Below are 10,075 nucleotides of genomic sequence, written 5' to 3' on the forward strand. Positions count from 1 at the left end.
CAAGGAAAATGATACCAGGTGGAAATCTGATCGCACAAAGGAGAGAAGAGCACCAGAAATGTAACTATGTGGATAGATATAAAAGACTTCTTTTTTTGTGGGGGTTGTTATTTTTAAACATTTCTTTAAAATATAAGTGATTGCTGTGATTAAGAGATACAAACTACTATGCATAACATAGATAAGCAACAAGGAGACATTGTACAGCACAGGGAAATATAGCCATTGTTTTGTAATAAATTTAAATGGAGTGTAGTTTATAAACATATTGAGTCACTATGTTGTACACCTGAAACTAATATAATGTTGTAAGTCCACTATCCTTCAATAAAAATAAATAAGATATAATTGATCATTTAAAGTAAAAATAATAATATATTCTGGGGTGATAGTAATTAACTATAAAAGTAAGTTTGGAGTGAAGCTATGGGAATAACCTGAAGCTATGAAATAGGCAGAGCTGCAGTTTTAACCAAAACTGCTTATTCCCTCAGAGAAAGCTTACAAAACAAACCATTTTTAGCAAAACAAACTCTTTTTGTATTAGTTTGATCACAAAGCAAGATAATCGTGCTTCATCTGATCTTTTTACCACATGCTATATAACCTTAGTATAGTGATACCTAGGCTCACAATTCCTCCGGGAGGAAGACTCCGTTTTTAATAAAGTCTGGCTGGAGGACTAGAGGGGCTCACGTCTTGTCTTTTATATATATATACATATATATATATAAAAGATATTGTATATATATATAAATTGATATTGATGTTGTTATTATATTAAAGACAACATAAACTAAAAAAAGAATGAATAGTATACAATTTAAAGAACTGTTTTCTTCTAAAATTTATAAGCTGTAAATCTGAAAAAATTACACGTATCAAATATGTAAGTGAAAAAAAGAGTTAGGCTTATCATTAACATTTAAAAAGATTTTGTTATTTGTTATAGCAATACGTATAAACATATAATTTTATTGATTGGATCCTAAAGTAAAACAATAAACTAAATTTAGGATTTTTTGTCCTTGGTAAAAAGTTCTAACACTCTTAATTCACAACTAAAGTCTTTAGTTGTGTGTTTCTTTCTAACATCAAAATGAATTAAAAATGGCATAGAACAGTTCACTTGATCTGCGTTAACTATATTTAGATACATCCTGTCTTGACTGATTTCAAACACAGTCGTTTAAAATCAACTTAGGCTTAGCCTCTGCTACAACTTGATGGGACTCTCCTTTTTGGATAAATTAGGAAGAGGTGAGGTAGAAGTATCTGCTTAAAAGTTAGAGGCAGACATTTGATGAAGGAGATCATATATAGGCATCTCTAACTCTATGCCCCTTCTCAACTAAATCGAGGAAGAGAAACAGAGGGAAAAAAATTGACACAATAGGCTGGGCTAAAGAAGGGATAGACGGTTTGGGTTAGGAAAATGGTCTGAATATTTCCTTATTCTCACATACACCCTTATTGGAAGCACCAGGTTGGGTCTTAACTTACCTGTCTTTCTCCCAGGAATATGGGTCTTGCTTCCCCAAGAAGAGGGCAGAATCCTTGACAGCAGGGACCGCACTTTGGCCTCTCTGAAAGCACAGGAATGAGTCCATGGTAGGTGTGGCAAAATTAATAAGGAGGAAAAGTGCTTTGTATTTATGTAAATGCAAATAAGATAAAAAGTGATTGTTTGTAGGGGTCAGGCCTGCAGGTTGGAGAGGGGTTAGGAAGAAATCAGTTACCATTTGGTAACTGTCTGGGTTTTTCTCAGCTTTGCTGAAGTATAATTGACAGACAAAATTATAAGATATTTAAAGTGTATGTTGTGATGATTTGATATATGTATGCATTGCAAAAGGATGTTGCGTAAAACAAGTAGGTAATAAGACAGTGTATAGTGTGTGGCAAGATAAGTATTTATCAAGTGAGTGGTGTGATTTGAGATTGTTTTTGTTAGCTTATTTGTGTGTTCTAGTTTCTTACAAGAATTTTTTCCCTTGTAATAATATTTTATTTACATATGTAGGGAAAAATTGTGCATGTATTTTTTTTAATTGAATGAAATTCTGGATTCTCATTAAGAATATGGACACTCAGGACACTTTTCAAAAATCTCACCTGTCTTCAGTTCCTGGGGAGGGAGACGTGGGAAGATTCCCTTCAGTGGAAGGTAAGTTGCTCTTCAAACACCCAGGCAGCTCTTGAAAGATCAAGGCTAAGGGATCTTCAAGGAACCGACACAGAAGCCTCAGAAACATTGGAAATAACTTAATGGTCCAACATTATGGGCTTCTAAAAGTAAATTATGGTACCTCTAGATAATTGGAATTTTTGCAGCCATTAAAAGTTATGGTTTATAAGAATATTTAATAACATGGGAAAATGCTCAGATTTTCACCATTAAATCTAAAAAGTTATACGCAGTGTTATGCTACTTGAAAGGAGAATTATATGTGTAATTTAATTTCCAAAAGGAAACAGGCCCAAATATTAATAAACATTAACCCTGTGTGATTAAAAATATGAATAATTTTGGTTTCTTTACCCTTTCTCTATTTTCAAAAATTCCTACTGTGACTTACTTTTCTAATTAGAACACACACAATATTATTATTTTAATTATTTTTAAAGAAGTTGGCTTATAGAACTGAAGAGTGGTTCGTGGCACCGGCTCTGAAGCAGACAGCCTGGGTGTGAATTCCAGTTTGGCCAGGTCTGCAAGCCACTGTCCCTTTCTGTGCCTCAACTTCCTTGTCTTAAAAAAGAGATAAAGACAGCACCTACACAAAAGGGTGGCTGGAAGAGTGAATGAGTTAATTTATGATAAAGTACTTAACATAATGCCTGGCAGTAAGCACCCCTCAATTAATCTTCTATTATTATTATTATTATTATTATTATTATTATTATTATTATTATTATTAGTTGAAAGTTTCAGCCTCTTACCTATTTACAAGTTTAGTTATTTCAATAAAGGCTACTTTCTGAGTATACTCATAGACCTCCAAGACCAAGGGGCCCACATACAATATTTACTGCAAAAAACCCTAACAGTGTCCTTGAGGATCAGGTATTTAGCAGCTAAATTAGGCAATGGAGAGTAAACCAGCTGGACAGGAGCCTGGACTCCTTTTTCCCTTTTCTACGGCTTTAATGCTGCAGGTGGGATCACTGAGTTATACCCATTTATTCAAAGAGCAAAAGGGTAAAGGAGCCCTTCTCTGAACTTTTCTCTGGTGGGCTCCAAATTTAGAGCTGCATTTCCATCTCTCCGAGCTTGGTTCAATCCCAGGATCCGAATCTGGGTGAAGAGATTCCATGCCTAAGGTCACTCAGCTAATAAGGGGCAGATCTGGGATTTTAACTTAGGTCTATCTGGTGTCATATGTTACTGTTTAATTTGTATCTCATAATATCTTCCAACTGAAAGACGAAAAGCTTCAAGAAAGCCACTTTATGCGTCAAGACCCAATAGTGGGACAGACAGAAGATCAGTTTGTTTCCCACTTCTCATTCCTAAATATCGTCAACATAAAACAAATCAAGATGTAGCATGGCATTAATTCAAAGATCAGCTCCTGACTCTAAAACAGAGCACAAGAGAGAAGGGATCTAGTTTCCTCAAAAAACAGAATGAGTTATAAAAGAGGCCCCCTGTGCTCCATGAACTGGACTAGAAATCTGTGTCCCAGTGCCATTAACTCAGGGAAATCCATCTCAGTTGAGGCAACTGAGAAGGGAGGGGAAATTTGGTACTCAGTTTCCCTGGCCCCTGCAGCACTTACGGTCTGTGCAATCAGTCCCTGTCTGTCATCTGTTGACTGTGTCTCTACTGCCTCATAGTAATCTCTTTCACAAGTCTTGTTCCTGCCTAAAAACCTAGAATGCCACCACCTCTGTGTCATCTGCCCCTACGCTCTGGGAACAGCTAGTCCTTTCCTCCCTACTGAGCTCACAAGTCTGGGCCTGTTCCTTCATGACATTGCGTCTTACACTGTGTATTGTTCCCTGTCCTGTCACAACCCCACTTAACCCTCTGAGGTCAAAGAATACAACTTTTTTTTTTAAGGTTGATGGGAGAATAAATTGAGCTGATGTGAGTAAAGTAATAGTGTCTGGTACCCAATAGGTGCTCAATAAATGTTCTCCAACTTTGCTGGTTCTATCACTTGTAGTCCCAGCTCTCAGTGCAACTCCTTCGAGGTCATGGCTACTAAACATATTTTTCTTGAATAAATGAATGAATAAACTAACAAATGCATTCCACCTCTTGCCTCCAGGGCAACTGTCACATCTTACAGCGATCTATATCTCCTGGAATATCTTCTTCCTTTTATTCATATCCTCTGAAATATCTGTAACATCACTGGTCACATGACCGGGCATAGTACATAACTTGCTTGACCTTCTCTCCTTGTAAAGGACATTGATAGATTGAACATTTACTTCTGGGGCAAGTACAGGAAACATGTTTTCTATTGTCTGTTTCATCTTGAATAGAGTGAGATTGCCAGAGGTCTTATAGACAGAGCTTCTGGTCTTGCCAGTAAAACTTTAACTTAACCCACTTGCCAAGGAGACGACTGTTTCCTTTCCCTCTTTCTAAATAGTTAATAGCCAATATAAACTCTAGAAGAATAAGTCCTCCAAAGTGAAAACCCTGATGAAATCCAAGTGTTTACTGTTATGATCCTAAGTAAGGCCTGGAAAAATCTCATTCATTTCCATCTCCCCAATGCCAGCCTTGGAGATACTCAAAAAGTGTTTCTTTAATAAATGATGTCCCTTTCAGGGAGATAGAAAGAAAGAGATGAACTCTACAGTGTAGTTTTGTGACAGTCTGTGGGTTTAAAGACAAACAGTACAGAGAGATGAAAAAATAATAATTCATGTATCTGGATAACATTACACAACTGTAAAAGCATTTTCCCACATGTTATATAGTACTAGTTACATGGCATTAATTGAACCCTTACTGTATAATAGGTAATTTAAATACCATTTAAATACCATTGTGTCTATCCTGACAACAAACCTTGAAATGTTGATAGTGCCCATTTTATAGTTGGAAAAAACAAGCTTAGACCAGCTAAATGATTTGCCCAAGGCCACAGACTAATATTGATCACCCTCACCCCCAACTAAAATGTGAGCTTCATAACAGCAGTATCTCTAGTACCTAGAATAGTACTTGGCATATAGTAGATGTTAAATAAGTATCTGTTGAAGAATTAACCTGGTTGGCTGACACCAAAGTCTCTCCATAATGTCACCTGCTACTCTGTAAAATGGTCTCTTGAAGCATCCAGAGAAAGTAGCACCCTCTTTACACCCATGAGGAACCAAGGCCCTGCGAGATGAAGTTAATTTGCCTACAGTTAGCGAGGATGGCTGGGTCAGGACTGGAACCCAGGGTTCCAGACTGCTAGCAGTACTTTCTGTTGGCTAGTCTGCATGGATGCCATGAGGCTGTAGCCTACTTTCTTTCCCCAGAAAAATCCAGGGAGCCTGGTCTGAAGAAAAACAGTTGAGAAAGTTACATCCAAGACTTTCTGCCTAGAAATAAAAAGCAAGTGTATGCTGGAAGAAAATTATGTCCTCCAATAGATGAGTGGACATTTGGGGGTAACTTTCTTATTATACCAGAATTTGATGTTTTGAGATTGGGCTAGTCTTGTGGTGATGCAGCAACCTGACAGTAACTACTTCATTATACAGTTGTTTTTTTTCCTCATGGTCATGGGCCTTGGATTTTTCAAGGAAGAGATATGTGTTCAATTAAACATCAAATATATATATATATTTCCAAATACTTTTTCTCTTTTTTCATTTTATTTTTTAATACCAAATAAAATGTCTATGTATACCTTACTGTTATTATAAGTTAGTAGCTATGGCAACTCCTATATCGATTTGTTAATTACTCAACTGAGTGTGCCTGCCCCTATGCTAGGTATAGTGTAAAACAAGTAAGTAAATATATAGATAAAGGGGTAAAAGTTTACAGTATTCCATACGGCATTAAAGGGGCCATGTAAAAATAGATTAACTTATACCAAACCTACAGACAATCAAATAAACCTGTTATTATCTGATATAATGAAGAATGAAGTATTTATAGCTATACAGGTCAAGGGACTAGCCCATCTTAATTGTTATTCCTTTTTTTTTTTTTTTTTTTTTTGCTTTCAGGCTATCCATCCCCTTTCTTTTTCATTAAAAAGAAAGAAACAAAGAAAAACACTTCTGAGTATTTTGTCAGTTATTCTTTTCAAAGCATCAAAATCAGTGGAGACCAACCGGAGCCTATCGTGGTTACATCAGGATAGCCACCTCAGGAATCCCCCGAACCTAAGTTTCTGGCAACAGCCTGCAGAAGCGCCGTACAAACTACTCCTGGTGGGGAAAGAAGTCATCGACCTACCAGCAGCTCATGTGCTGACAAAGCCCCAGCAAAGGAGATTATATGTGGTCATAACAGCCACACGGATACACCTTCTGCAGCTGACATGAGTCCTTGGATTCCCACACTGTGTCTGCTCTGTGCCCTGGCAAAGCTCCCTCTGAGGACACCATGGAGTGCTGGGCCATGTCTTCCTTGGCTATTGTTCCTTCCTCATCTCCACACTTAATAACTCCACACTGCACAGTGAAATCCTTGGCAAGGTGAGAAAGAAATGAAGCCTGGAAGCCAGGGACGGCTGCTGTCACTGGAAGGGATCCGTGATTGTCTCTTGCCCTTCTCTCTCCGTCTCAGTGCACTTTTGCTCTCCCCTAATTCTTCTATCTTATACATCCTTTATTGTTTTCTAAATATAGACTTGCTAAAACCTCTGTGGAAAGACCATCTATTGAAACCAGAGTGATAGCGAGTAATGTGCCCAGCAGGCAAATCGCAAAACAAATAGAGGGTACACTCAGCACTTTTGCTTCTGCTGCACAAAAGAACCCAAATAAGGCTCCTGGAAACATGGATTGAGTAATCAAGTCCTTTTCCTGGATGTACAACAGCACAGCTTTGGGAGATAACGAATTCAGCTCATGTAATTGTACACCCGTCTAGAAGAGCAAAAGGAAGCACAAAAAGAGAAAAAAGGGGAGCGGGCCAAACTTTTAACTGCTTGCCCTCCTTCTGCACCTGCCATGACTTGCAAGCATAATATCGTGTCCCAGCTGGCCACTTGTCCTGAATTCTGAGACCCCAAGTTGCTCATTGCCTTTGGAATTAAAGAATTACAAATGGAATTTTTGCACCTGCAAATTAAAAACAAGAGAGAGAGAGAGAACTTAGAAAAGATCCTTTAAAACATTTCTATCACCCTGGTCAGGCTGTGTTTTCTGCCCCTGGTGAATGCTAACCAGACATATGAGCAAGGACTCCTGAGGACCATTTGGCTGTTTCACTGAAATTAATTTTGGTTCCTGCAGATTAACCATAAAGACATGCACTGGCTGCAGGTGTGCCAAAGCCTGCATTAGGAACAAACCCAGCAAATTTTGTGGAGATGGTTAATGACTCCTGCAAAATTAATTTAAATTGAAAAAGGGTAAGAACATATGGAAAGAATCAATCATTCCCCACTTTGAGTGAATATTATTTTAGCAGGCATAGATTTCTGATATAATTTTCTTTCTTTCCCTTAACGGCCAGGATGTACTCACACACACTGTCTTTTTACAAAAGAAAAGATTTTTTTTTTCCCCTGGAAAGAAGAGTTATGTGTTTCATAAATCTTTTTCCTTGTCTAATGCTGAAACATACATCTGGGACTTCACAGACACTGATATAAGCCCTTCCAGAAAACACAACTCTGTTCTCAACGTAATTATGATTTCTGAGTGTCTGGACACTGGCTCTGGCTTCCATGTAGAGTAAGATCTGGGTCCACTTATTATGCATATCCACATTAACTGGATGGTTTATAGAATTTAAATATGAAATCAGGAGAAAGCACACAGGCAATGGCGACAGAAGGGAAAATACAAAAGAAAAATATTTTTCAAGTGTTTGGAGGGAAATGACTTCATTAACAAAAGTCCCACAGCCACATGTTCACACTTTTGTATTCCTATTTCATGTGCAGAGCCATCTCCAAAGTTCGGCTCCAGTTTTTCTCGAGGGGAATAAGACAGAAGTAAGCGCATCCATTTTAAGGGATGGGTTCCCAGAGCAGGAGTTACGTAGTCCCTTTTTGTCCACAGACGTTCTTCTAATTCTATTTATAGTTTATTTACCTAAGTTATTTATACCTTGTTCCAGAAAATATTTAAGGTAACATTACTGATGTAAATCCTCATCCACAGATATTTATTTAATGACATTGATTCACTCTTAATTCAATAAATATGGATTCTTCTCTGTACAGTTCTTGTGTTAGGCACAGGGCAGGGGAGGATAGATACAAAGAAGAATAAAGACTAGTCTATAGCCTTGAGGACCACATAATTCAGGGATGGAGCTGACATGTAACCCCCGAAATTTAAATAAAGCAAGATTGTTCATGCAAAAATGATCTACTAATTTATTTTCTCTCTTTTCACTTTGGTTTTACTTTCACATGTATTCATTGTACATCTATTATGTGGCAGGCAGTATGCTAGGAATTGGGGATATAAATTTGGATATAAAAATCCAAAGAAGAATTTCAAAACAACATTCCACAATTCAACAGACAGCAAGAAAGAAGTTAGAAGACCTCTATTTGTAATATCTGGGCCAAAGGAGGTGAAGCAGAGAATTCAGAAGATTAAAAAAAAAAATCATACCTACATAGCTTTGGAAGAGATCCTAAATTTTGTGGTGAGCAGGGGAATAGGGAGTGGTGAAGAACTAATGACTGTCAAATTCAACTTTCCTTAGGCTAATGTTACAGCTAATCCCTGTTCCCTGAGGATTCATCAACTGGGGGCAGGGGTTTGGTGGCGAAGATTAAATCCAGATTCCAGTAGTCGGGTTTCAAACACTAATTGTACAAAATCTGCAAAAGAGATCATCTGGAATTGGCTGTACAAATAATAAAAAGTAGGGAAAGAAAGGGGACATAGAATAGCCAGGAAAGCAAGTCCTCAAGAGAAAAGGCGAGCTGGAGGAGAATAAAATAAGAGAAAATCAAAAATCAGATAGTAACAGACTAAAAGAATAGCACCCTCCTTCCAGCCTTGCTGACTAGAATCTCGGTGTAAGCACTTAATCAATTGGTGTAATCAGTTTATGTGCTCCGTCTGCTTAGCGAATCTCTAGGGGGCTGTGCCCACATTCTGGTCATCCATATCTCCAAACCTCAGCACGGTGCCTGGCCCAGAGTTGGCCTTCAGTAAGTGTTGGTTAAACAGATAGGAAGGTGAGTCAAGTAAAGGACAGGACAGAAATAAAGTCAACTTGCACATGTATTCTGTGCCTAGGAGGCTTTAGCCACATCCCATATGCTTTGGTGTGTTGTATGTCCACTTTCATCCATCTCAAAGTAGTTTCTGATTTCTTCCTTGACCTGGCTGGCTATGTAGGCACGCATTGTTTAATTTCCACATATTTGTGAGTTTCCCAGATTTTCCATAGGGAAATGATCATGTTAACCTTCCTTAGTCTGGGAGGCCCAAGAAGAACACAACTTGGGGAGGACGTGAGTGGAGAGATTAGGAAAAGCACAAGGTTTCCTGGTGACCTCTGCTCAGGATGAACTCATCTCTACAAACCTGCCTTCCAGCTCTCCACCCAGAGAACACAGATGTGGTCAGCAAGTGCATATTCTTCCAAATTACAGATGAGAAATACACATCCAATCACACACGGTCTCAGACATGGAGGGTGTGGCATGCAGGAGAACCGGGGTTCTGGGCAGGCTATAGAGCATCACAGTTAGGAGTTTACGTTCAAAGTCCTATTCTGCCATGGTTTTGGCTGTATGATCTTTGGAAAGGTACTTAATTTCTTTAGGTTGCAATTTCCTCCTCTGTAAAATGGGGGTGATAATAGCACCTAACCCATAAGTTTACTGTAATAATAAAAATAATTCACATGAAACACAGCACCACAGGAGGCTTTCAATAAATGTTAGCCAGTACTATTGTTAGCACTTTG

General features: G+C 38.2%; 1 long non-coding RNA gene across 1 annotated transcript in view; it reads right to left on the minus strand.

Moving 5' to 3' along the window:
* Positions 1–2,880, minus strand: part of LOC141577710 (uncharacterized) — a 38,950-nt gene extending 36,070 nt beyond the window's left edge. Inside the window, exons 1-2 of the long non-coding RNA XR_012507022.1 lie at positions 2,116–2,880; positions 1,504–1,586 (exon numbers count right to left, since the gene is read on the minus strand). This is a non-coding gene — a long non-coding RNA (uncharacterized LOC141577710). The remainder of the gene's footprint in view (positions 1–1,503; positions 1,587–2,115) is intronic.
* Positions 2,881–10,075: the final 7,195 nt, after the last annotated feature.

The sequence above is a fragment of the Camelus bactrianus genome, chromosome 5, assembly GCF_048773025.1.
Source record: "Camelus bactrianus isolate YW-2024 breed Bactrian camel chromosome 5, ASM4877302v1, whole genome shotgun sequence".
In the NCBI taxonomy this organism is placed as follows: domain Eukaryota; kingdom Metazoa; phylum Chordata; class Mammalia; order Artiodactyla; family Camelidae; genus Camelus; species Camelus bactrianus.